Below are 26906 nucleotides of genomic sequence, written 5' to 3' on the forward strand. Positions count from 1 at the left end.
CTGGCCTCAGCCTCAGGGAGCTGAAGCCCCAGCAGCTGACAGGCTTCCTGGCCCCTCTGCAACAGTGCAGGAGGGAGGAGGAGGAGGCTGGAGCACCAGAGCAGGAGGGACGGGGGAGCCATGGGAGCGGCCCTAAGGTGGGTCCTTTCTGCACAGTGTCAGGGACAGAGAGGAGCTGGAGGAGGTCAGTGGACCTGGGTTCAAATTCCACTTTATTCGAATGTTGTGGGGAGAGGTCAATGGGCTGCTTAGCACGGAGTTAGGCTTGTGGGTGCCATCCAGCAACCCCAGCAGAGCTGCTGTATCACACAACCGCGGGGATGTCTTTTACCTGGAAAGTAAGGTGGCTGCTGCCTTCTGAACTATGGAATAAAGACAGTGAAGATGGGCGACGATGACCATTGGTGGTCTTCAGAGTAAGGTGACGTGGTGGTACCCCGCCTTGTGGAGGTGGACCTGGAAGGAGGCCTGGCATTTGGAAGGATGCTGGTCTGTCTTCTCAAAGGAGCTGCCATCTGTCAGGGGCTCAGGCTGTCAGGCAGGGTGCCAAGGGGGCCTGCAGGCGAGGGACGCTTCCCCTGACAGGGGAGTCCTTCACTGTCAGCAGCTTCGCCTCAGTGGGTTAATAAAGCCATCCATCACCCTTCTCCACGCCAGGTATCTAAATGCCTGCTTAATACCACCCGGGGGTGGGGTGGGGGGAGGCGGGAGCCTGCATCAAGGATGTTCACCTGGCACCAGTGTTCCGGGATGGGAAGGACATGCCTGGTGGCTTGGGACCCTGCTGCAGCCTTGACGCAAGCCCAGTCTGGGTCCTCCCTCCACCTGGCCAGTTGGGCCTCTACAAGATCACCCAGCTCGTGGGCCATGAGGCTGTGGTCCTGGCACATAGCATCGAGTCACATGGAGCGGTCACACTGACATCCCTGTTTGCCAGCTTACTGCTTAAAGAGGACGATGCTGGGGTGGGAACGGGTGCCGGCTCCCCAGAGCTGCCCACATTGCTCTGCCCGGCACATCTGCCACCAGCACAGGGTCAGGGAGGTGCGTGGGCTTCTTGGGAGCATCAGTGGGACACCAGTGGTGCTTTGATATCTGTGGGAGTGGAATAAGTCTGGGCTTGTACAGGAAAGGTGAAGGAACTTGGGTTGATGAGATTCAATCTGATGATGGGCTCTTGTTTGCTGAGCACGTACTATGTGCACTTGTCTTGTTTTAAGCCAGGGACCAGGTGCAATTATCATCCATGTTATGCAGATGGCTAACAGGGGTCTAGAGAAGTGAGTTGTGTGTGTTTACACAGCCAGAAATCCCAGAGCTGGAATTTGAACCCAGGTCTACCTGACTCAGAAGACTAGCTCTTAACTGCAACAGTTTGCTGGCTTCAGGGTGAGGTACTTCCACAGCGCTAACTCCCCGTTCCTGCCGCCCCCCCCCCCAATAACTCTGTGAACCAGCGTTATTCCTCCCATTTTATCCCTGTTGAGAAGAGAGCTCAGAGAGGTGACGTGAGCAGTGCAGGGTCACCCAGCCAGGAAACTCAGAGCTGAGATCCAACCTGGGTCTGCGTGACTCCAATGCACTCTATTGTTTTCTGCATCAAACCAGTGTGCTTTTGCAGCCACAGATTCTTTCTAGCTGAAAAAGAGAAATCAGATGTGGGATCCTGATAGGAAGAGAGAAGAGAGAGGGAGCTACTCTGGTACGGTCAGGGCCTATTGCGGTTATCTGCTGCCGCCGCCGCTGCTGCTGCGTAACAAATCTTTCCAAAGCGTGGTGGCTTAGAACACCATAGTTGTTTATTATCTCTCAGTTTTTGTGAGTCAGGAATTCAGATGGGGTGCAGCGGGGATGGATAGCTTCTGACCCACGGTATCTGTTGGAAGCCTTAAAGGCCGGGGCAGGGATGACTCTTTCTCACATGCCTGGAGGTTGGTGCCAGCTTCCAGCTGGGTGCCTCGGGTGCTCCCCGTGCAGTCTCTCTGTGTGAACTAGTTTGGGCTTCCTCACAGCATGGAGGTTGAGTTCAAATGGCAGGTGCCCTAGGGAGCAAGGCGGGCAGAAACGACATAGCCTTTTATGGCCTAGCTCAGGAACTCCTGTCAGGTGCAAGGGGAAGAGGAGAGTGTTGCTGGGTTTGTTTATGGAAGATGCCACCTGCCACAGGGCCCAGACCAGGTGCTGGGTGACCCCCTTCTTCCCTCCCTAACTCCTGAGCAACCCTATGCGTCCAAAGAATAAGGAAAAAACTGCCCCATAACTTGTGGCCTGACACGTGGTGGCATTTTGAAGATCAAACAACGTATTAATCAAGAGTCAAATCACTGCTTTCCTTTTCTAAATGGCCTGGCCTCTGTCAAAGTGGAATTTGGCCCTTATCACAAGCTCTCCGGGCGGGTTCCCTCTTCATTCACTCATGATGAAGGTGAGGACTGAGTCACAGCCATCCGGGAACTGTGCTCAGGTGGAAGAGACCCACAGGCAACAAATCATCTTAGGCAGTGTGCTGGATAACTTAACAGTCAATGCAGCGTGAGCAGGAATGAGCAGGCCGGGGGCCCCGGGGATGCTGAGAACCTTCTCCCGTGGCTAGCTCCTCCCCGACTTCTGGCCCTCCTGATTTTCCTCTCTGTGACCCCTAGGACCTTTTCACTGTCCCCTGGATTGCTGTGGGGTGGTGGCTTCTGCTCCGCCTGCCCCCTCTCCCCCTCTAGTAGTGCCCCCTTTGGCCAGCTCAAAAACAGCCCCTGTCTCTAATCCCCCGTGGGAGACCTCCTGGCCGGATCCATCCACCTCCTGCTCACTGGCTTTCTGACCAGCAGCTGCATTAGTTGAGATAATTCTGTCAACGCACGCCTTTTGTACCCAGAACGTGCCTGGTAAATTTGTTAAAGAATACCCCAGGCTAACACATCATTACACTCCCAAACTCATCTATCTTTACTTCGGATTAATTCTTTTTTTCCCTCTCTCTTCACCTCCTCCATAAATCCTGGTGCACTTAATTAATTTCAGTTCCACTGTAAGGTCCATAATACAGAATTGTTCAAGCAAACACAAAATTAATTATTCTATTTACAGCCTTCTCATTGAGAGGAGCATTTCATCTTTCATAATTACATTTTGGAACATCCAATTATGAATTCAGGCGCCTGCTGCTTTGCATATGGGGACGGTCCCTGAGTGTCCTCAAAGTAGGGGAGTTGGGCTGGTGGCCTCTTGAGCCTTTTACCACTGACCCAGGTTCTGCTGGTTCAGTCCCTGAAGTACCTTTCTGGGAGACACGGAGGCAGAGGTAGGATGACAAGGTCTGGAAAGGAGTCATGTCCAGAGATGGTGGTAAAGGAGGAAGGAGGAGGAAAGAGGATGAAGAGTGGGGGATGTGCCAGTTTGATTGGGATCTCATCATATGAGCAAGAGCCTTCAAATGGGAGGGAACAGACCTCTTCATCTTGCCAGGTTGGCAGGGAAGGTTCTTGGCTTTTCTGCAAGTCAGTGAACCAGACAGCAAGGCAATCTCATGTCTGGCCTTTGCTCTGCTCTCAGGCATGAACCCTGGAGGCCTGTTTTCCCTCCTTCTGTCTGGCCCTGTCTAGAGGTCCACTTGGAGGCATGAATCTCACCAAGCCATTAGGCTCTTGGGCATGAGACTTCTATAGGTAGGAGAGCCATGCTCTCTGCTCCCCAGGGGCTCTTTTCTGCATCTCAAAGTTTATATATGGACCAGCAATGCCTCTTACATGTGGTCAGAAGTACACCTGTTCAGGGCCCTGCTCTGGACACCCCTGTGCTGGCACCAGAGGGTGGTCACTTGGTTGTACCACTGTGCTTGGCCCACTAGAATTTTAAGATACTGCCAGAGCCCTGTTTAAAAGTTTTAAAAAATATCAATTTCCACCTGACCCATATCTAGATAAAATAAAACCTATCTGTTTAAAAACAAGTCAAATTATTCCTTAAAAATTTTATTAAAAGTAAGATCCAATTTTTGGAGTGGGTATGCTTTGCCAGTTCTTATTAGGGAGTAGTGAGGGAATGGGCCCCCTGTCCTCCATACCACCCTTTACACCTTACTTCAGAGGAAATGGGGCTTTATTCTAACAGAAATAGAAAAAAACAAAAAACAAAACAAAACAAAAAAAAAACAAAAAAAAGGAAAAAAATCTATTGAGTTCCTGCTAAGTGCTAGGCATTGTGCTGTGCACTGTACTGGGTTCTTTGTATTTGTTGCTTATTTAACTCCCACTGTCACACTATGGCTTTCAGGGGTGAATTCCTGACACATGGTTCCCCTCTTCTTGGACATGTGTTTGCATGTGGCCATGAAGAGACTTCAGTCCCAGGCACACATGTGGTGTGAAATCTCAAGGAAATGATTTACACCATGAAGGTGAAAAGGTGTGGTGTCAGAACTGGACTGTGTACCCAGACTGCCTGTCTTTGAAGTCTGGCTCCCAGTATTCTCTAACTTCTTAGGCCACTTCCCTTCTCTGTGTCTCCATTTCCTCATGTGCTAAATTAGGATAATACTACCTGCCTCACTGGGCTGCTATGAGGTTTCCATGACACGGTACATGGAAAACCCTGGCTTCTACCAGGAAGTCACTCACCAACAGGCCATGTCTCAGTTTTTCTGTCTGTGGAATAAGTAACTTTGGGGTAGAAGGTGACAGCGATGCCCTTTGGAAATGAATGCATGGTCATATTTCACAAAGGTCAATGCCTGGGGCAGGTTTGGACTTTTAGGAGTTAACATGGGATGTGAGGGATATGAAAAGCCCTGAGTCTGTGCACCCTCCACTTACAATTCAGTCTTGGAGTGCCTGGGTGGTTCAATTAGTTGGGTGTCTGCCTTCGGCTTGGGTGCTGATCTCAAGGTCCTGGGATCTTTGTGTCAGGCTTTCTGCTCAGCAGACAGTCTGCTTCTCCCTCTCCCTCTGTTCTCTCTCTTGCTCACTATCAAATAAATTAATCTTTAAAGAAATAATTCGATCTTATTGCTCCTTGATAAACCCCTCTAATAGTTTCTCAGTTCATTTTGAATAAAAACAGATCCTTCATGGTGACCTGTAAAGACCCTGCCTGCTTACTCTCCAGACTTACCTACTTTCCACTTTCTTCTTCACTCTCCATGCACCAGTCACAGCCATCTTCCCTCAGTTTCTGGAATTGCCAAAGTTGTTGCCACCTCAGGGCCTCTGCATTAGCCATTCTAACTCCCCCACCCCCCCATACTTTCTTCCTCTGTTCTTAGCATGACTGACTCTGTTCAAGGGCAATCTCTTTAGAGAATCTTCTCTGATCATGCTACCTATAAAATAGTCCTTAGCCTGATGCTCCTCATCACATTGCTGATTAATTGCCTTCATAGCCTTATACTATAACTTATAACTAACTGAAAGATCTTGCTTGTTTTCTTATTTCTTGTCTGTCTTCAGATCTCTAGAATGTAAAGATCCATGAGAGCAGGAGTTGTGCCTGTCTTGATCCATTCTCTATCTCTTGATTCCTGTTAGGTACACAATAAATATTTTTGAAGCGGACACTTGAATTTCATCCCCAGTGTGACTAGAAGAAGCCTGGAAAAACAAAGATTTTGGGAGATCTTGGTTTGTGATTAGCTGTAGAGAAAATGGACAAGGCTTAATTTTTCCTTTAAATCAGTTTTCTGATCTTGAGGAGGTTTCCTCCACCCTCAAGATGGGGGAGAGCCACTGATTTATCTCGTAAGTGATTTTTTTTTTCCAGACGTGCCCATACCGAATAATTACTTGCTTTTGTGGGCCGAGAATGTCTTTCTGCTGTTCCACCTGATAGGTTTGTTTTGTTTGTTAATTAGCTATTAATTGCAAGGACTCCTGGGGACTGGAGGTGGAAGGGAGGCCCCAGAGGTGGGCCAGGGGGTGTGGGGCAAGCGAGGACCCCAGATTGGAATGAGGACGACCTCACGGGGCACTGGGCTAATTTATTTCAGATGTTGTCATGTCCAGATAGTCAATGAGTTCCTGGGATGATGAGTGATTTTGTTAATTGAGTCCCATAAACACTACAGCTTAATTTCCAGCAGTGGGGCTGCAGCTGGTGGGTGGGAGCTGCCGGCAGCTGCCACAGAGGCTGTCCTTGAAGGAATTAGGCCCTGGATGCTGAGGAGCCTGGGAGGGCAGGAAGGGTGTTCAAGGACACGAACCTCACCCTGGGGGTGTTCTTTCTTCCCTGCTCCTGTTGCCCCTCACTATTTCTCTAGGCTGGGCCTTGCTTGTGTGAATGCCCCAGTTTGGCAAAAGGATAATGCCCATAAGTCATTTGAAGGGGGTTTCAGAGCAGGCACCCCCCCAAAGGCCTCATTTTTGTCATCCTTTCCATCTCTGAGGCCTATAGTATTTCTCTGGAACATTCTACTTGTTGCCTTCACCTATGTCTCTCCAGCCTCTCCAGCAGCTCTGCTCCAGCCCATATTGTCTGTGTCTTGGCAGACCTTTACAACCATCTTGTGGGTCTCCTTGCTGCCACTCTTGGCCCTACAGTTTTTCCTACTCAGGGTGGCCTGCGTGATCTTCCTGAAATGTCCACCTGACTGCATCATTCCTGCTTTAAATTCTGCTGTGGATTTCCACTTCCTTTAGATAAAGGCAAGAGTCCTTTCCAAGGTCTATGAGACCCACTTAGGCCTGTGGCCCTGCTTCTTAACAGTCCCAACTGGGACTGTTGCACATCTGGGACAAATTTCTTTTTCATTTTATTTTTTGGACCCAATCAGATTTTCTTTCTTTTTCTTTCTTTCTTTCTTTCTTTCTTTCTTTCTTTCTTTCTTTCTTTCTTTCTTTCTTTCTTTCTTTCTTTCTTTCTTTCTTTCTTTCTTTCTTTCTTTCTTCTTTTCTCCTTTCTTCTTTCTTTCTTTCTTTCTTTCTTTCTTTCTTTCTTTCTTTCTTTCTTTCCTCCTTCTTCTTTTTTTATATTTATATTTATTTATTTGAGAGAGAAAGAGAGAGATAGCAAGAGAGAGCACAAGCAGGGGAAGGGGCAGAGGCAGAGGGGAAACAGACTCCCTACTGAGCAGAGAGCCTGATGTAGGGCTCCATCCCAGGACCTTGAGATCATGATTCGAGCTGAAGGCAGATGCTTAACTGACTCAGCACTTAACCACTCAGTGGCCCCCAGATTTCTTAGATTAAAAAAAGTGAAGTCTTTGAACAAGATGTCCTTCCACCTTTAATATGTTCCATGCTCCCCATCACCTCTCTCCACATCTGCATGGCCCACTGCTCATCCTGTGGCCTCAGAAGCCCCTTCATCATTTTGGGGGAGCCTCTCTGGCCCCTGCAGCCATGTTAGGCCCCCTCAGGTGGCTGACAGCATGGAGACATGACTGCATTTGCACACTTACACTGTGTATAACAATATGTTTATTGTCCTCCTTGAGGGCACAGGGGTCATGACTGTCTGGGACAGTACTCAGCACTCCCAGCACCCAGCATAGTGCCTGCAACCCAGCCGATGCCCAACACATGTGTTGAATTGCATGAATTCAATGTGGAATGGAATTGCTAAGAGGGATAGAGGGCAGTGGAGTACATAGGTGGGGTGTGGTTGTTTCCAAGGCTACAAGGAAGGGCTTCAGAGATAATGTGTTCCAGAGATTCTGGAAGTATTAAAAAGTGGTCATATTCTTGGGTCTGAAGTTTGTTTCAGTCTTTGTTCTGTGATAACCTTTATGTCCTTGGATGGCTCACTGAACCTCCTTATGCCTCTGTTTCCTCATCTGCAAAATGGGTATAATAATCTTGTAGGGTTTCTGTGGGATTACATGAGGTGATTTGGTAAAAATCTTAACTTGTCATTGTTGCCAATATCCCTACCCCCAACATCATTATCACTATTTTCCTCTTCCCCTTCCCTCCTTCCTCCTCTTCTTCTCCTTCTTCATTTCTCTCAACTGCACAAGGAAAAAGAAAGGAAATTGGTATTTACTGAGAACATCTTGCATGCTAGATGCTTTCATGTATATTATCTCATTTGATCCTTTTCACATAAAAACTTGTATTCTCTATTTGTCTGTCTCCTTCTCCACCCCCCCCCCATATATGGCTGCCTAACCCAAGAACACACAAAGACACAGGCAGTGCTAGTGGCCAAGCCATGCTATGAATACCAATCTGTCTTGCCCCAAAGCCTGGTGATGGAGGGAGAATTGAGGAACTATTGTCTCTTACTCCTGGGTTGGATTTCCTGTTTTCTGAATTTTATCTTCCTCTTTATTGGTTTACATACACATTTTTGGTGGAACACTCTCTCTAGTTGTGTCTTAAAGAGATATATGAGGAGTAAACCACTAAGGACCTCTCATGTCTGAAAGTATCCTTATTTTATTCTTACACTTGAATATTTGGCTGGGAGTGTATTTGTTTGTTTGTTTGCTTGCTTCTTTAGAATCCTTTCCTTCATAATTTTGAAGCCAGTCTTTGGCAACCAGGTTCCAAAATAACTCACGATAATTCTCATCTCTTTATATTCGTGTATAGTCCCCTCCCACATTTAATAGAAATGATCTGTGTGACCAGTAATGATGGCCATAAGGACATGTGGCTTCTGCTTTGCTCTCTTAGGATTACTCTTTCTGGGGGAAGTGAGCTGCCCTGTAATGAGGACACTCAAGCAGCCATTTGGAGAGGTTCACATGGTGAGAAACTGAGGCCTCTCACCAACAGCCAATACAACTTGCCAGCCATGTGAGGCATCTTGGAAGTGGATCCATCGGCCCTAGTCAAGCCTTCAGATGATTGCAATTCTGAAGTCAGTATTTTGACTGTAACCACATGAAAGACCCTGAGCCAGAACCACCCAGCTAATCCACTCCTGAATTCTTGATTTGCAGAAACCATGTGATATAAATGTTTATGGTTGCTTTAAGCTGCTAAGTTTTGGGTTGATTTGTTATGCACGGTAGATAACTAATACACACTGTTCCATCATCTTCTAGTTGTTGAGACATCTGAAGCATTTCTGATTTCTTATCCTTTATTTGATCTATTTTGTTTTTTCTCTCTGGAAGCTTAGAGGATCTTCTCTTTGTATCCAAGGTCTTGACATTTTCCTAACATTTCACTATAATGTGCCTGGTATGAGGCTATTTTCATCTTCTCTGTAAACCCTTTCAATGGAAATTCATATTCTTCAGCTCTTGGAAATTCTCGTAAATAATTTCAGTAACTTTCTTCCTTTATTGTCTCTGCTCTCTCTTCGTGGAATTCTCATACTTTGGATTCTTTAATTTTTTCTTTTTTTCTGTCCTATTTTCCACTTTCTGTTTTTGCTGTATTTTCTAGGGAACACCCCTTCTTATATTCTTAGTCTTTTGAATGTTATTACTTAAACTGCTGCATTTTAAATTTCTAAGGCCCCATTTTTATGTGTTCTGAATGTTCCTTTTTATATTTTTCTACATTTGTTTGATGCAATCTCTTTTCTAATTTCTCTGAAGATACTATGTATATAATATATAATATGTATTATAATATGATATATAATACATCTCTACATTTTTTCTAACAGCCTTATTGAGATATAATTCACATACCAAATAACTCACCCCTTTAAAATGTACAATTCAATGGTTTTTAGTATATTCACAGAGTTGTGCAATCATCACCACAATCAGTTTGAGAATATTTTCATCACCCTTGAAAGGAGCTCTGTATCCTTTATTTATTACTCTTCATACCTCTCATCCATACCCAGACCTAGGCAATCACTAATGTACTTTTTGTCTCTCTATATTTCTTGGTTCTGGAGACTTTACATAAATAACATATTTTTTTGGGGGGGTAGCAGAATTCCTGCCTTTATCTACTTGCTTCTTGCCCTACATTTATTTGCTTTGGTCTTTATCTCCCATGTCAGAGGACTTTCTCTGGTCTATTGACCATTGGTTGTCTATTCTCATTGAAGAAGGGGGGCACTAACCAGTTGATTGGACACTTTGGATATGAGTGGGATTTGGTGACACCAAGCTTCCCTTTTGGATGGCCTCTAGCTTATTTGGTAGGGCAATCTCATAAGTAATCTTTTAAGCCATCTCTTTTTGGGATGGCTAGATTCCTAGAGAAGATTCTTTCAGTCTCCTTCTTACCTGGAGGCAAAGCTCTGGCAGTCAATGTTCTGAGAGACAAGTGGGAGAGCAACATGGGGAAATCTCAATATCCAAAGCAAGTAAGTTTACTTGATGCCTCTATTTCTGGTCAGGAACTTTGCTCTCAGTGGTGCCTGACATCCTTATTCTAGAGATCTTTTGTTTTATAATCTCTGGAGAAAAAATTCTCCACCTATCTGCTGAGACAGGGCAGAAACAATGGCTTCTCTGTGAAAGGGTAGGGAGAAGATCTAGGCCTCTGACTGTTTCTTAAAAATATTTTTAATCAGTGTTATTTATATTTATTTAACAAACATTTATACAACTATTACTGTGTTCCAGGTACCTTTAAACTTTCAAGATTTTGTTGTGGCAAGAAAACTCAACATGAGACCTACTCTGTTAAACAGATTTTTAAGTGTACAAAACAGTATGTTATCTCAACATTTGCCTGTGGTCAGGTCAGGCCTGTCACAGCCCTCCTCTATTCCTATGAACTTCTGGCTTTCAGTTCTGGGTAGTTCAGTGTTATTGGAATGAGGAGTGCAAGGAAAAGGGGAGAGATGTGGACCTGACCTGACTATAGGCACAGTGTTGTTCATTGGATCTCTAAAACTTATTCATCTTGCATAAATAAAATTCTATACCCATTGATTAGTAACTCCCCATTTCCTTTCCACCTCCAGTCCCTGGCAACCACAGTTCTATTCTTTGCTTCACTGAATTAGACTATTTTAGATACCTAGTATCTAAAGATGTGGAATCATATGGAATTTGTCCTTCAGTGACTGGCTTATTTCACTTAGCATCATGTTCTTAAGGTTCATCCTTGTTGTCACATATTGTAGGATTTCCTCCTCTTTTTAAGGCTGAATAATATCTCATTATATATTTATACCACATCTTCTTTATCCATTCATCTGTCAATGGCCATTTAGGTTGTTTCCATATCTTGGCTATGTCAACACTATTGCAATGAACGTGGGATGCCACTATCTCTTTGAGACCCTGATTTCAATTCTTTCGGATAAATACCCAGAAGTGGGATCACTGGATCATATCATAGCTCTATGTTTAACTCTTTGAGGCACCTCCATACCATTCTCCATTGTGGCCGCGCCATTTTATGTTTCTGGCCAGGCATTTTCTAAGATTTTTGCAAATTCTCCTTCTTTTAGATCTTCTTTTACTCCCCACATATGGTGGTACTGGATGTCTTCAGTCCCCAAGTCTTTCAGAAATTCCAAGGGGAAACAGTTTGGTTCTCAGGTTTCCCCACTTAGGATCCAGTTTTCTTGAGTGTGTCAGCTTGGATCCTTCAAGAATTGGACACCAAGATGAGATTAAAGATGCAAGAGATTTATTGGGGAAGACACCCATGAGGGAAGAACGGGGAGGAAACTGGAGGAAGCTGAGAGAGCTGTCAGGTCATGATGCATGTCTAACCACCTTGGAGGAGAGAGGGAGGCAAGGAAGGTTGGGTCGAAAAAAAGCAGTAGAATGATGTGCAGTTCCAAGAAAGCTTCAGCAAAGCTGATGGGGGAGTTCTTGAGGCTAAATCAATTGTCAGAGGAGTCTCATGTCTTCCAGGAATACCCTTGACTTAGTATCTCTTCTATGCTCTGCCAGTGGCTGGGGGTGACTGTGGTGATAGATTCAGAGCATAGCAGCTAGGGCAGTTAGTTACCAGGAAGGTGGGGAAAGGCACATTCTCCTGGCTGCCACATAGTCACAGCAGGTGTGCTCATCCTGTCCCCAACCCCCAGGGAATCAATAGCAGAGGGATTTTCTTAAAAGGCAGAACCCACAAAGATGGAGAGAATAGGAAAGGCAGTAACAATAAAATTTTGGAAGCTGGTTGTGTGTTTTTAATCTGTTGTATTTACCCAGAAATCCTTTGAGATAACTTATTTCCAGTCCTTGTTCTCTCATAGGTGCAATTAAGACAACAAATATCCCAAGTACTGCCTTGGCTCCTTACTCTCAATGGTTAATATGTAAATTTTTTTAGTTTATGACAAATGTGGCCAGTTATTGACAGTGGTTTGTAAGCTTATGTGACCCAATGCTTTTATACCCGATTATGGTGTTGCATAAATGTAATCTACATGACAAGGGCTCTAGTACGTTGTACAGAATGGCTGACCAGAACCAGTGTTTTGCTTCAGTTCAGCTCAACAAATACGTGTGGCGTCCTACCAAGTGCCTGCCCTGTGTGAGGAACTGGGAATGGAGAACAAATCAGAGATACGTGTCTTGATTGTAATAACCTAGTACAATAGGTGTTATGAGAAGGTGGCATAGGGTACTGTTGCAGAATAAATAATGGGCACCTAACTTGGCCTCTCGGGTTCATGGAAGACTTGGAGGAGACAGTTGAGCCTTCCAGGACAAGTGGGAATAGTGCAGGAGATGCAGGGAAGGGCATTTCAAATAAAGGGAACAAGTGAAGACGCATGGTATGAAGTGTCAGAGTACATTCTGGAAGCTCCAGGTAGTTTGGTGTTATTGGAACACAGAGGGCCAGGGGTATAGGTGAGATGTGGTGGGCCTGACCCTAAGGATTAAGGAGGTGTTAGGGAGTTGGGGGTTTGTACTGAAGGTGAAGCTTATCCAGCCATGGCTAGTAGTTTGGGCAGTTCCCAGAGGCTGCCATTGTCCCTCTCCCCAGGACCCCAGGTCCTTCTGGGGATCTTATAGGTGCTCTGGGTGTAGAGCTTGGCTGACTGTGAATGTCTCCCCATGGTGGTGCTGTCCTAACATTTCATCCTGTCTGATGAAGCCTGTGCCACCTCGCCCTTCCCCCCTCCCTAACTTGATAGCACAGAAATACGAATCCCTTTGCAGGCATCGTTTCTCTTTGAGGTTCCACACTTGAACCTACTAAATTGCTCTCCACGCTCACCTTGCAGGAAGCAGGAGGCCGGGGATCCCCTGCAGACCCCAGATTCTGCAGTCTGGCTTTGAGGAGAGGATGTGTGCTCAGATTTTCCGAGGTGCCCCATGAGTCACCTGCTTGCAGGAGGGGTACTAAGAAGGGAAGTGCGATGGGAATCAGACAGATCAGGTGTTAATCCTGGCTGAGGTGCTCACCTGCTGGGCGACCTCAGGCAAATTCTTTCTTTAGTGACCAAGCATTGGCTGATGCCCTCACCATGCACAGCTATATGCTGGGTTCTGGGAAAACAAGACAATGTAGGGGAGACAGACAGATGGGCAGACAGGGGGACGGCTAAGGTGCCTTGTGAGCCCAGAAAGACTCAAACCCTCACTTTACCTGACAAGGTGTGTTATCATGACTCTACAGTGGAGACATTGGGGCTTGGAAAGATCACATGACTCACCCAAGGTCTCTGTAGCTCTGTTCTCCTGTACACCATCCGCGTTCCTCAACGTCTGCCCAATAACATCACAGCAGCAGCAGCAGCAGAAGCCCACAGACCTGCTCCTACTTTGTCCTGCCTGTGGAAGGATTCCAAGTATTCATGAGCCTGGAGAAATGGGGAACGCCTTAGGCCTTCAGATGTACCCACCTGGGCAGGGAGGCTATGTTGGTGGTCTGAGATAATTCCAATTTTTCTTTCTTCACCTGCAGGACCATAGATCCCATGTCCCTGGGCCCTGGACAGAGTGGTACCTACAGGTAAGGTCTTTGAAGGGGATCATTAGAGCTTTTCGCCTTGGCGTATCTGACCTGCGGGGCTGGGCATGTGTGCTGGGCTGTCAGGAAGAGTTATCTCCAGACAGCCCCTTGGCCTGCCTGTTTTCTCCTCCGCGGTCCCCTCCTAATTCATTTTCTGCCTTTAATGTCCTGCTGTGGGGCTTCGTCTCCCATTAGGGCCTGTAATGTGCACCGATTCCCTTCAGCTTGACTGCCCTTAATAGGCAGCGTAAATAGAATTTAGTGTGGCATGCACTAACATCTCTATCCATTGTCCAGAGATTAAATACTTGCCACCGATGGTTCATGCATCATCAGCCTCGGGCCCCGTTTCATAGCTCCCAACCAAAGGAGGATATTAAATTAATTTGCAGGTTGCTTTAGCAAAACCTAACAAAAAAAAAATCCTCCGCAGGAGAAGAAGTGGGGGCATGATGCGTCTGCCCACCATCAATCATGGGGCGGGAGGGTGGGAGTCATTTAGCGACCAGGGATGGTGCTTCAGTCTGTCTGGGGCTGGGTCCCTCTAGGGGCCACACTACTGGACTGTCCACTTCCATCCCCAGGCCTTGATCCATGGCCAGCCCTTCTCTTGGCTCTGGAATCCAGTCTAACGAGTGGAGTGAGGGGTAGAGAAAGGGATGTGGGAATTCAGGGCCAGAGTCTAGAATGCAGGGGCTACTTTTTCTTTCTTAAGGGGTAGCCAGAGGACAACATGTGAAATGGCCATGTGGTCCTGGTTTGGAAGATCCTGGAAACCTCCCGTTGGATCTTTTTGGTTCCTTTGGCATCCGTTTCTTACTGGGGGCCCTGCTCAGCTGGCTGTGCAAGTCTGGGTTGTGGAAGACAGACCATAAGATGGTAGGGGTGAGGCTCAGCACTGGCCCTGCCTCTGGGGTCCAGCTGGGCATTTACAGGCCCTTCTGCATTGGATGGTGGTTTGTGTCACTGGCCACAGTCATATAGTGGAGAGAGACGGCAAACAGATTGTGACAACCCAGATATGAGAGGTTTATCCTGCCTTAGAGGACTCCTGTGGGCACTGGGGAGCAGGTAATCTCTGGTCTGGACCTCTGTGGATAAGTGGGAGTTATCTGGCAGGTTGGAGGCAACAAGAGAGTCTGGAGTACACAGTCAAGAGGTGTCACCATGGACGATGATGTCAGAGAATGGCAGGGAGCTCAGAATGGCTGGTCAGTGTGGTGAACAGAGATGAGGCTGGGAGTTGTGCTTTATGTGGAGGCAATGGGAGCCATGGAGGCCTCATTGGCAGGAGGGAAACAGGGTCAGAACTTTGCTTTGTGGAGATCCTGAGATAGTGAGAGGGTAGCCTTCCACGGGGTTAGGCTGGAGGCAGGGAAATCTAGGGAAGTTTTGCAGGAGCCCAGGGGTGATGGGGTTGGGATGGTGACACTAGTGGGGACCAGAAGGGTGAATCCCAATTCTGGACTGAGAGTCTCTGGGACAGAAGAAATAATGATCCCATCCTTCTGCTCCTCCGTCTTAGTTCTGATGTGGCTGGGAACAACTAAACCAAGTCCTTGTGCTCATCTGGGGGCATTGGGAAGAAATGCCGAGTCCAGGTGCCTGTCCCCTGGGCTCTGACTGCCCGGAAACAAGGCCCAGGGTGAGAGGAGCCAGGGAGAGGTGGGGTTTGGCTCAGTTGAGAAGGGCTGACACGGAAGCTGCCTCTAGCTGGTGGATGGACCAGAAGGGTGGCCCTTCTCCCAACAGGAAAACGGTGGATACATGGCAAATTTGCCACCACCCTCCTTGCCATTTTCTGGGCGGTTATCACTAATCAACTCAGCCACTTTTCCCAGTGAGGGCCAAAGTGTCCTTTTCAGCCCAGAACACCACAGCAGCCACCACTAACAGACTGTAGCTGGCAAAGGAGAGTCTGACCAGTCCAACCTGTGGAGTTGAAAACAACCGTGTCCAAACTGGGGCACCCCTGGCCTGACCCCATACGATGGCCTGAGCTTGGCCCACGGGGCCATTTTTCCTGATAAGAATGGAGAAAACCAGACATCTACTTGTTTAACTCCAAACCAGGCTCTCGTTTCTTCCCAGGTCTGAGCAGGCTTGGTGGGTGTGAGGAGCCTTGTCTTTGCTCAGATCTTAGATGCTTCCAGTCCACCGTCTTGCCCCTCCTTGCATTGTGGGCATATGGTGGGTCCCCAAGGCTTTGGGGAGGAGGCAAGGAGGGGTCTTCAGCAGCTGCATGAGACTCCACGGGGAGCTGCCAAGAGCTCCCTGCTGAACCCCTCCACCAGTGGCCTCCACTCACAGGGCTTTATTAATAGCTTTTAACATGATCATTTGGGCTAATTGAAAATGGAAGCAATGCTAATATGCTTCTTACATTTCATTCCTTTTTTTATTTAAAAAAGATGCTAAAAGCATTTATTGAGTAGTTTCTGGGGAAAAGAAATAAAAAGGTCTCCCCTCTGGCCATGGCAATGGTGTGGTCTCCTGCCAGCACCCCACGCGGGGTTCTTGTGGTTCATTAACGTGATTTAAGGTGTCCAGGTGACCCCGTTATAAAGCCATCAGTGGGAGTGGCTCCGAGACATCCTTTGCTCCCTGGTGAGCTTTGCCTTACTAGTCATGAAGGTGGAAATAGGTGGGACGGGATGAGGGCTCTTTGGCTGATGTCCCTTCCCTGTGGCCCCACTGTGTGGTCTGGGTGTGACTGTGGTATAGGCACTGGTCTGGGGATGATTTAGAGTCCTGAGAGAGCAAGGTCTGATTAGACCGAGTTTAGGGTTAGTACCCATCTCTTGGTCAAAAAGGATAGGTGTGCCACTTCTTCTCTATTCACCAGTTCATTTCTCTGCTCTTTTCTGGGCCCCCAAAAGCTGATCCCTGGACTTGCTTAGAGGCTTCCCATTGGATTTTTGCCAATGGGAGCCACTGGCAGGAGATCAAAGGGAGGAAGAAGAGAGCTGTGGATCTGACGTCTCCTGGGGTGTGTGGCTTGGGGCTGGCCTCTGGCTCACCCTGCCTTTGCCATCCAGGTAATACCCAACCAAAATCCTCATTCCGTTCCTGGTTGCCCTGTCCCCTGCATGGTCCCAGCTAGGGATGGCCCTGGCTCCCCATCAGTCACCTCCAGCACCGCTTCACAAAACCGTCACCTCCATATATATAGCTCCCACTGAGAACTCTCCTGGGATGGCCTGATCCAGTATGTTCTCCCACTAAGTACTTGTGGCCAAGAACTGTTTCTAAAATCACTTCTACCCTCAAAGGATCAAAGTTTGCACTTGACAAGGCTTTCTGCACATTCTGAAGACCCCTGCAACACTGGCAGAGTAAGTGTGGGGCTCTCCAAGGGGGTCCTTTTGAGGCCAATACAGGGCTATGGATGGGCTGGTGGCTACTAGTCACATAGTCACAGCTCAGCTGTAGTGTGTGTGTGTGTGTGTGTGTGTGTGTGTGTGTGTGTACAAGCGGGTATCCTTGACAAGAGCTATTGTGGGTAGGGGAGAGCTTCAAAGGAAAGCTCTCTGGACTCATCTTCCAGGGGAAGGAAGTCCCTAGGACCCACTGTCTCAGATATCACCTCATCCTGGCAGAGAAGGCAGCTGAGGCCAAGCTGAGAACAGTCTTGGAGCAGCAAGAGGCTGGGTCAAGTCAACAAGCATTTGCCCTGTGCTGTGCTAGACTTGAGAGGCAAAATGTTGACTTGGACTTGGATACTGGCTACTTCTAACTGGGCGGTGACTTGAGGTCTTCTTGGGTCCTCACTATCTTTATCTGCAGTAGGACCAATGTCCTCTGAGGGTCTTGAGAGTCTGTGGTCCTCTGAGTGTGGACACCTAAGTTTGTCATCCTTGGCACTATTGCCATTTTTGAACTGGATAATTCTTTGTTGTAGGCCATCCTGTGCATTGCAGAATGTTTAGCAGCATCACTGGCCTCCACCTGCTAGATGCCAGAGCATCCCACCCCTAGTTTTGATAATCGAATATGTCTCTAGACCTTGCCAAGTGTCTCCTAGAGGGCAAATTGCCCTGGCTGAGACACACTGGTTTAGAATGATGATGGAAGCTCACCACGTGCCTGGCCAGGGGTTTTCCCACAACTGTCTTAGTGAATAGATTCGGACTTGGTTATAGGTCTTATCACCCTAATTCTGAGGTGTGGGACCTGGGCCTGCATTATCCTGGCTTCATGAGGCTTCATGAGTAGAATTCTCCTCCACACCTTCCCTGTTCCAGGGATTGAGGACTCATTTGTTCAATGATAAGATAAGGTCTGAACCTGACATCTGAAGGCCCAGCCCTGTGGGGTGAGAGAGGGACCCAAGGAGGGGGGCAGGAATGAGGCCTCTGTGAGGAGGGTCCCAAGACGTGTGGGGGAAAGATCTGGGCCTGTGGTAACTTCTTGATGTGTCCCTGGGCAAGTTACTAACCTCTTCATGCCTCGGTTTTCTTATCTTCAAAATGGGGGTGATAATGGTAACCCGCTTCATGGGATTCTTAGATCGGTCAAGCCTGGAAGGCCAGAAATGGCACACTCATAAGGCTTCCTCAAAAGGATGTCCTGAAGGGGCAATCTACGCAGTGTAGGCAGGATTAAGGAAACAGAAGGGGGGTAAGGCCATAGGGCTAGCAAGAGCAGAAAACAAGGACCCCTCTTCCCTCACCAGGCTGGAGGGGCAAGGGAAGAAAGGCATCTCCATAGGTCCTTGAGAGCCATAGGAGTCTTGGAACTCCTCCTCCTTGTCCCACCTGATCTAGAGCCACAGCTAACCTCTTGCCAGAAACCACCCCAAGGCTGGAGGGTGAGGGTGGCACAGCAGGGAGAGAGGTCAGCTTCCTGGGGTACCATGCGTGTCAGAGAAGATGGAAGATTGGAGGGGGACAGTGATGGGGGCGGCCAGCAGACAGCAGGTGTTAGGAAAGTGAATGGGTGGATATTTGCTAAACATTTTGTACAGTTCCCAGCAAGCACGGGGTGTTCCCTCCGGGAGACCCTGTGCTAGACTCTGGGGGTGCCATCCAAACTAAATAAACGTCTGTAGCCCCTCCTGGCCCCAGGGCAGGCCGCATCTCTGGGAAGATCCCAGTCTCTCCGTTTTGGAGTTGAGGACTAGCCAGGCCGGCTGTGGAGTCGTGTCCCCACTCTCACCTCACAGACACACTGGGGGAGGCTCACTCTCTGGCCTTTCCACCCTTGCCTGACCCAGAAACCCCTGGGTATTTATCAGCCCTGCGTCATCTCCCCACCTCCCTGTGTCTCTTTGGTTCAGACCCCATATGTGGACCAGAAAGGGGGGAAGCCTCAAGGGCTCTGTCCCGGGAAAAGATGGCTCAGCCTTTGTTTTGCCCTGAGTCCCCTGAGCAGTGGACTTTTCATGATGCAAGGAAGAGATTTCCCTTTGCTTTTGTGAGCCCTTTTGTGCACCCTGCAGATATGGGATGGTAAACCCCCAAGGGGCCCCTGTGGGGCCCATGCTCCTAGCTGCCTATAGGGTGCCCCATCAAGGGTTCTAGGGCCTAAGGGGGTGCCCTAGAGGGAGGGAGAGGAGGCAGAGGGAGTCAAGGAGGCAACATTTCATGAGCTTTTGTGCTTCATCTCTTGTATGGCTCTGACCTCGGGTTGTCCTGCGGGTGGAAGGTAGGCTCCCCCCACTTCCGGGGCCCATCCACCTGAAGGGATCTGGGGCCAGAATCTTTTTTCACTCAGCAATAACAGAAGCATGAAGGTTAGGGTGGGCCTCAGCTTAGTTTTTGGGGTGGCACAGGGAGGGAAGGGTTCCTAGTCTCTCCTTACCCCACCCCTCCCCCCTCCATGGCTGGTTACTTGTGTCTAGTGGGATCAGGGGAGCCCTGGGCACTCCCCCAACTCCAGCTTGTTCTGACTTTCCACCTGGGGTTGCCAGATAAGATTAAGGATGCTCTAGTTTAATTTGGATTTCACATACGCAGTGAATCATTGTTCGGCATAAGTATATCCCAAATGTTGCATGGCACATACTTATGCTTAATGACCTGTTATCTATCTGAAAGCCAAATCTAACTGGGTGTCCTGGTTATTTATTTATTTACTTCAGTCTGTTGGTTTTTATGCTAAACCCAATAACACTGTCCTCCCACAATCTCTGGCTTCACGCCCTTCCTCACTGGCCCCCATAGTAGGGGTTTCTGTACATCCTCCCCTTCCTGCACGGTTCCTTCCCCAGTCAAGTCTGGGATCCAAGCATAAAGAGCTCTGCAATGGGGCCATTTCAGACCCACAGAGTCCCCAGGGGCTGGTGGGCTGAGCCCTGGCTCCTGCTGGCCTTTGTCAGGGGTAGGGTGGTGGAGGCACGAGCAGTGGGGTGGACACTCCCCTGTCCTGCAGCCAGCACGGGAGGTCTGAGCATGCGTGGAGCCTGTGCCCAGCCACCTGGCTTGCCTTATTTCATTCCATCCTCCTACAGGTCTGCGAAGCTGGCGCTGATGGTATCTTTGTGTCAATGCTAAACCAAGGCACAGAGAAGTTAAGGGCTTGCCCAAGGTCACACAGCTCACTCGTAATAGAGCTAGAGTCCGAATTCTGATCTGACTCTGGGTCTAGGGTCTTCGGCGCTGGCCTATAGGGCCGCCTCTTCCAGGTCCTGGCCTTCATGCTTCTGAGGGTGTCATCCTGCCTGGGGTCGCTCCACGGAGGGGGCTGCAGCTCCGGAGTGAGGCTGGCTTGGGAACGTTTTCCACACACCCCCCCGCCCCGTGCAGCTGTGTAATGAGCCACATCTGTTACCACCACATGTTGCTCAGCGCTACGCAGATGTAAAGTCTCAATTTTTCTAATTAGCAGCCGCACGAAGTCTATCTTCATTTTCTCCTCCCCTCCCTCTAATAAACGTGATATTAACAAGGTTACACGTCTGGGTTTTTGCTGGGTGTAATTGAATCAGGTCACAGATTTGATTAGTGGGTGTGGGGCGCCGGGGTCTGGTCAGGCTGGCAGGGCTGGGGGAAGCACGGGGCTGGGGCTGGGTGGGCCTGGGTGGGGAGAGAAAGAAGAAGGTGAGGGGAGAGGAGGGGGCGGGCGGGGGGAGAAAGACAAGTCTGGGAAAGAAGCGAGTCGGGAGTGGGATGGCAACAAAGATGGGGAGAAAGTGAGAGGCACAGATGGGTGGTGGGTAGAGACGGAGGGAGGGACGGAATAACAGGGGGAAAGGAAGAGGGGAGGAGATGGAGCAAGAGAAGGGGGTAGGGAGGGGAGAGGGAATGAGACAGGGGAAGTATGGAGACAGAGGGAGAGGGAGAAAGACACACATACACGCCCCGCACCCCCACCATGTGAGTGATCAATAGACAAAGAAGGTGGAAGACGGAGTGGGGGGGCGCCTATGCCCCGTGCCTGTCCCTGGCTCCTGGCTCCCATTCTTCTGCGGGCCCCCCCACTCTGGGGCTCAGGGGGGCCTGGGTTGAGGTGCGCCAGGCACAGACCCCTGCCCCTTGCAGCCCGCACTGCCTCTCCTGAGTCTGCTGGTCTGTCTGAGGCCTGGTCCTGGCTCTGGGTGACCAGGGGTCGGTCGGCTCCTCGCTCTGGGCCTCACTTTCTCCAGCTGAAGAGTGCCTGTAAGTCCCACCCCCTGCACTGGAAGTCAAAGATTCCCTGGAGCACCCCGTTCCCTACTTCCATTGGGGAACGCTGGAGGAGTAAGCTGCAAAGCCTCCTGCTGAGATGACCCCTAGATGCACCCCTTGCCAGCGGGCACCCTTGGACAGAATAAGGGAGGGCCGGTGAACCACTGTCTGGAACGGGGCCCTTGCCCCCACTGGCTCCAAGCCCCCCAAACTACATCCCTCTGGGCATCCACACTTTCAGTGGTTCTGCACGGGGCGAACCCCATGCTCCGGGTCATTGGGTCTCTGCTCATAGTTCCATCCTCTCGTCTGTCTACCCCTGCGTCCCTGACTGTCCCAGCCCTACCTGCTCTTTCACACCTCTGCATTTTTTTTAAGGATTTATTTATTTATTCAGAGAGAGAGAGAGAGAGAGGCAGAGACACAGGCAGAGGGAGAAGCAGGCTCCATGCAGGGAGCCCGATGTGGGACTCGATCCTGGGTCTCCAGGATCACACCCCGGGGCTGCAGGCAGCGCTAAACCACTGCACCACCGGGGCTGCCCCACCTCTGCACTTTTGCCCCGGTCTGGGATGCCCTTCCCTACCTTCCCTGCCTTGTCCTCTGTCAAACCTTAAACTCAAATGTCTTTTCCTTCTTGGGTCCTGCCCTGTAGGACTGACGAACCGACTTCTTCCTCTGTGCGACCACATACTTCTCTCCCTTTCCATGGTGTCAGAAGTATGTCTAAGCATTTATGTGACGGTCTCCGCACACTGTTTCTGCTGCTGTCCCTGGCTGGCACCTCATGGGTGCTTAGTGTGCGTGTGACAGTGTGACCAGGTACACGTGTGCCCAAGTGATGGTGCGTGCCAAGGAGGCCTGGTGGCTGCAGCGCCGTGGCAGTGCCGCATTCCTGCTGTGACAATCTCTCCCGCTGATGACTCAGTCCCCAGGGCCTCGGGAGGCGCTGAGAAGCTTCTGTCAAGGGGCAGTGGCTTTTCCCCCCTCGCTTAAATGAGATATGAATAATTGATTCAGCTCCTGAATAATTAATCAGATATTCAATAAGGAAAGTAATTGTTTGGCGCATCCCCCGTGGATGGCCTGGCTCAGCCGCCGCCCCACTCGGGCTGGGAAGCTGGCGGGGGTTATGAGCCCATAAGGAGCCCGGTGCCAGCTGGGGGAGGTCACCTTGTCCTGTACCGCTGGCACTCCCGTCCACTCACCGACCCCTGGGAGGCCACTGCCTGCCTCCAGATGCCAGCCAGGACTTGGGTCTTACAGAACCCTGTTCCCAGTTTGTTCACCACGGCTCCTTCCCTGCACCTCCCAGCTCTGCGGAGGGCTCCCCTCCCCTCCAAAGGAGGCTCTGGCCCAGGTGCCAGCAGAGCGGGCTGTGGGCAGGCCTCAACTCCCCAGTGCCACCCCTCCTCTGCCCTCTGGCAAGTTCGAGCCTGGGCTGCACTGCCTGCTGTGTTCAGGGTCAGGCTTCCTAAGGAGCTGCCACGAGGGAGGCCCGTAGATGGGTAACCAAGCATGGTGGGTACTGAGCCCAGGAAAGCCCCAGAGAAGCACCTCTGACCTGGGGTCCCTCATGGGCCTGCTTGGCTTTGTCTCTCTTCAGAGACGGTTTTTCTTTCTGGCTCCCTGGAGAGCTCCCCCGCCCTCTGTCTATAGGACCCATCCCTTCCCTCAGACCGGGGTCTGTGTTTCGGGGAACACTGCTCGGCAGCTTCTGCCCACGGTGACGGTCTCGGATGGGGCTGTTCCCACTGCACAGTGTGGGGTGCGCTGGAGCTCCAGTCCTGTCCTCAGTGGGTGGGCTCTCTTACCCCTTTGTGATTTTCTTTAGGCATCACAGGTACTTCTGTGTTTGGACCAAACACACATGCACATGCCACACACAGCAGACATTCCCAAACACACACATACGCAGACACATTTGCCGTGCACACCACACACACATCACACAAATGCACACACAAATCGCACAGACGCACGCAATCAGGCATATACACCACACACAAGCACATAGTCACACACCATATTATACACACCACAAAATGTATACACAAGCCACATACACACATCAGACATATACACCACACAGTCAAACACACACATACATCATGTACACCGTACAAACATACACACAAACCACACAAATGCACATATCAGACATAAAAACCACACATGCATCGCACAAACACAGCACACATATGATCACTTATGATGCACATGACACCAAATCTCACAATAATACACATAAACATGCCACATAAGCACATGTAGACACGTCATATACACTGCATACACAGCACGTACACACCTCCCCCATCTGCATAAACACCCATTCACCCCTGCCCCTCTTCCAGAACATCTACATTAATCCTCAGAGATAGAGCACTGAAATCTAAAGAAGAAAGGGGTTCTCTCTCCCGCATCTGAGGGCTCTCACTCAGACTCAGGGCAGGCAGAGGTGTTTCCTTCTTGCCCTTCATCCGCTCCCCATGGAAACTTCCAGTCTGCTGGGACAGGCTCATTTCTGGGGTCTTCACCTCCTGATGCCCACGCCCATGGGCAGATAGGTGGGTGTTGGGACTGCTGCTTGGGGAAGGGCCTGAGAGCACATGCTCTTTGAGATGAGGAAGGGAAGGCCTGGGGCTTCCAGTTGGAGTTGAGCCCAGCGTGCTGAGTGGAACTCAGCTCAGCTACTGACGGAAGTGTCTGATGGGTTTCTGAATGTGTGTGTGAGCATGTGCACACATATGCACACTGAACCCCACAGGTGTGGAAACAGCTCAGAGGCCCTGGTCTGTCCTGCTGCTGTGTGTCTGTGTGTATCCTTCAGGGCAAGGTTGTGCAGGCTGCTGGTGTCCTCCCGCAAGTACCTGGTGTGTGCTGGTTCGCCCAGCCTTGCTGGGCACACACACAGGTGGCCAAGCCAGGTGAATGGTGGGCAGCTGGGGCATTGGGTCCAGGCTGGAGGTGGAAGGTCATCTGGGCTGCACAGCATGGACTCTGCACAGAGACACCCAGGTTCCCGTCAGGGTGCAAGACGGAGTGGCCAGCAGTTTCTGCATTTATTTTTATTTATTTTTAAAAGATTTTATTTATTTATTCATGAGAGACACTGAGAGATAGGCAGAGACCTAGGCAGAGGGAGATGCAGGCTTCCCGTGGGGACCCCAATGTGGGACTCGATCCCGGGACCCCAGGATCGTACCCTGAGCCAAAGGCAGATGCTCAACCACTGAGCCACCCAGGTGCCCCGGTTCTGCATTTATTTATCTGACAAGTACTTCTTGAGCACCTTCTGTGTGCCAGGACCATAGAGGGCATTAGAGAATAGCAGTGAACCAAAAGAGGAACTCCCAGCTCTTGTTTTAGTGGAGGAGACAGACCGTGAATGAGAGAAAAACGTACAGTGTGTTGGACAGTGATCATTCCAAAGGGAGGGGTAGGAAATGTGGACAGGGGTCTGCACCAGCCAGGGGTCCTACAGAAAAATAAAAGTCACATTAGCAATTTCCAACAGTCTGGTTCAAAGCCTCTTTAGAGAATTTAAGTAGGGAACTGGTTACACCAAGGGAAGGGCTGAGACACCCAACAGGGAATGTGAGGCCACCTGGAGATTAGCGACAGAGGGAAGCCTCCACCCCGCAAGCCCGGAGGGATAGGTCTTGGGCGATAACCATCCCCCGGAGGGAGTGGTGTCATCAGTCCAGCTCTGCAGGTTACTTTCACCTGGCGGGAAGCTTTAGGATGCCACCAGCTCTCCCCTGAAGGCTCCCGGGATGCGCCCTGGCAAAAATTTCCCCAATGTCTTAGGCAAACGTGGATTCTGTTGCTAAACTCTTGAGGTAGCTGTGAAACGGGAGTGGTGCCTTGGGGTAAAGCTCTGCATACACCATTAGGCATTTGTCTTCTCTGCCAGCCCCCAAGAATGTCCTGGAGTAAAATAAGACCAGCCTTCAGGGTAACCCCATTAAGCAGGGGAGGTGTCCTAGCCTCAAAGAAATATCCCTAAACCTGCCACTATGGGACAGTCCTGGGCAAAAAATCTTCCTTGGCATAAGCTTGGTGGCAAGTCTTCAAGGAACACTCAGTGATAATTCTGGATTCTCCTGGCTCTTTCCACAGGAGGAGGCAGCCAGTCCATCGGAACAGAGCAGTGGTGTTCTGAGGCACTGGTTTTTCTACAAGAGGAATGAGGACAGTCCTGGTGGGAGCTGAAGTTGGATCCTATAGAAGATGCTGATGAGGTCCTGTCCTGCACCTCGGGGCCTGCTGGAGCCCACCTGCAGCTGCAGCCAATTTCCTTGGTCTCTTAAGCCCTCTGGTCTTTCTTTCTCTGTGCTGGAGAGCTCACTCTGGTCCCAAAGGACCAAAGGAACCTGCTTAGTAGCCTGATTCTTGGTTCACCTCCCTGAAAAACAACCTCTTTCCAAGTCCTTGTCTTAGGGACTCCATTTAGGGGAACCCAAGCTGAGACAGGCCTTATCTGCTCCGGGTCTGAGCAGGGGGGTGGGGGGGGGGGCAGACAGGGGTGTTGAGCTTGCCCCTTCCTGACTCCGCCTCTCTGTGTTCCTTTTGAGAATCCAGGTGAGATGCCAGGCTTTGTGCTTCTGACGTCAGGAACAATTTCGGTGCCTGAGAGAGGAGAATCTGCGTCTAGGCTTTTTGTCTCCAGCCGTGGAGCAAAAACCCTGTGCTCGACATTGGGTTTCCATGCTCGGTTTGAATGAATCCGGTCAGCATGCTGACACGAGGGCTGCATTCCCTGAGGTGGCTCTTCTCACAGTCTTTTTCTCATTCAAGTGTCAGCAAAAACAGCCCTCTTCTCAAAGGCCTAAGTTCCGAAGTTCTTTTAAAACCCTTCCAAATGTTTAGACAACCCATGCCTGGCAGCCTCCTTGTCCCTTCTGATTCCATTTGGAATCTACTGGAAAGGCTGCCAGTATTCAGTTCTGTGAGTGGCTGCTACCCTCCACTGTTCAGACTGGGATCGCCTCTTTGTTAGGACTGTGTCGTGTGCCTGTGAGGCTTGCATGCTGCGAACTCCCAGAGAGCAGATTATGATGTGAATGATAGCCACTAGACTTGTGCAGTGCACAGCCTAAACGACTGGACCCAGCAGCCCTGCTCTTGAAAACAGCAGGCCGCCTTCCTGTGCTCTCTGGCCACTGCTTCTCCCTGTTCCTGGATTCCTGTTCTGCCAGTGGCTCCGGGCAATAGAGTAGGCCAGCCACCTATAGTCTGATGAAGGGACCAGTCAAAAGTTCTCCCACTGGCCTTGGAGGTCGAAAGCATCTGCTGCTAGCGAGTATAGGAGGCTGGAGGATCAGAGGAGCAGAGCCTGGTGAGTGATTGGTAGGACACATCCCCAACCCTTGGACCCCGAGCTCCGGGAAAGCCTCCTTGACCATTGACCTTTCAGAGGTCTCCCACCTGCCTGAGTACAGCCTCAGCCCTTGACCGCCTTCCTGGGGCCGGGGCTCATTCCCGGCTCTCTGACTCTCCGTGGATCTCAGAGGCTCCCCGTGCA

General features: G+C 49.9%; 1 long non-coding RNA gene across 2 annotated transcripts; it reads left to right on the forward strand.

Moving 5' to 3' along the window:
• LOC121477764 lies at positions 1–26426 on the forward strand. Of its 2 annotated transcripts, XR_005984366.1 has the most exons (4): positions 1–137; positions 13722–13769; positions 25502–25683; positions 25964–26426. It is a non-coding gene; the product is annotated as an uncharacterized LOC121477764 (long non-coding RNA). The 2 variants fall into 2 exon arrangements; XR_005984365.1 differs by having other exon boundaries at positions 25502–26426.
• The last annotated feature ends 480 nt before the right edge of the window (positions 26427–26906 follow it).

Source organism: Vulpes lagopus, chromosome 18 (genome assembly GCF_018345385.1).
Source record: "Vulpes lagopus strain Blue_001 chromosome 18, ASM1834538v1, whole genome shotgun sequence".
In the NCBI taxonomy this organism is placed as follows: domain Eukaryota; kingdom Metazoa; phylum Chordata; class Mammalia; order Carnivora; family Canidae; genus Vulpes; species Vulpes lagopus.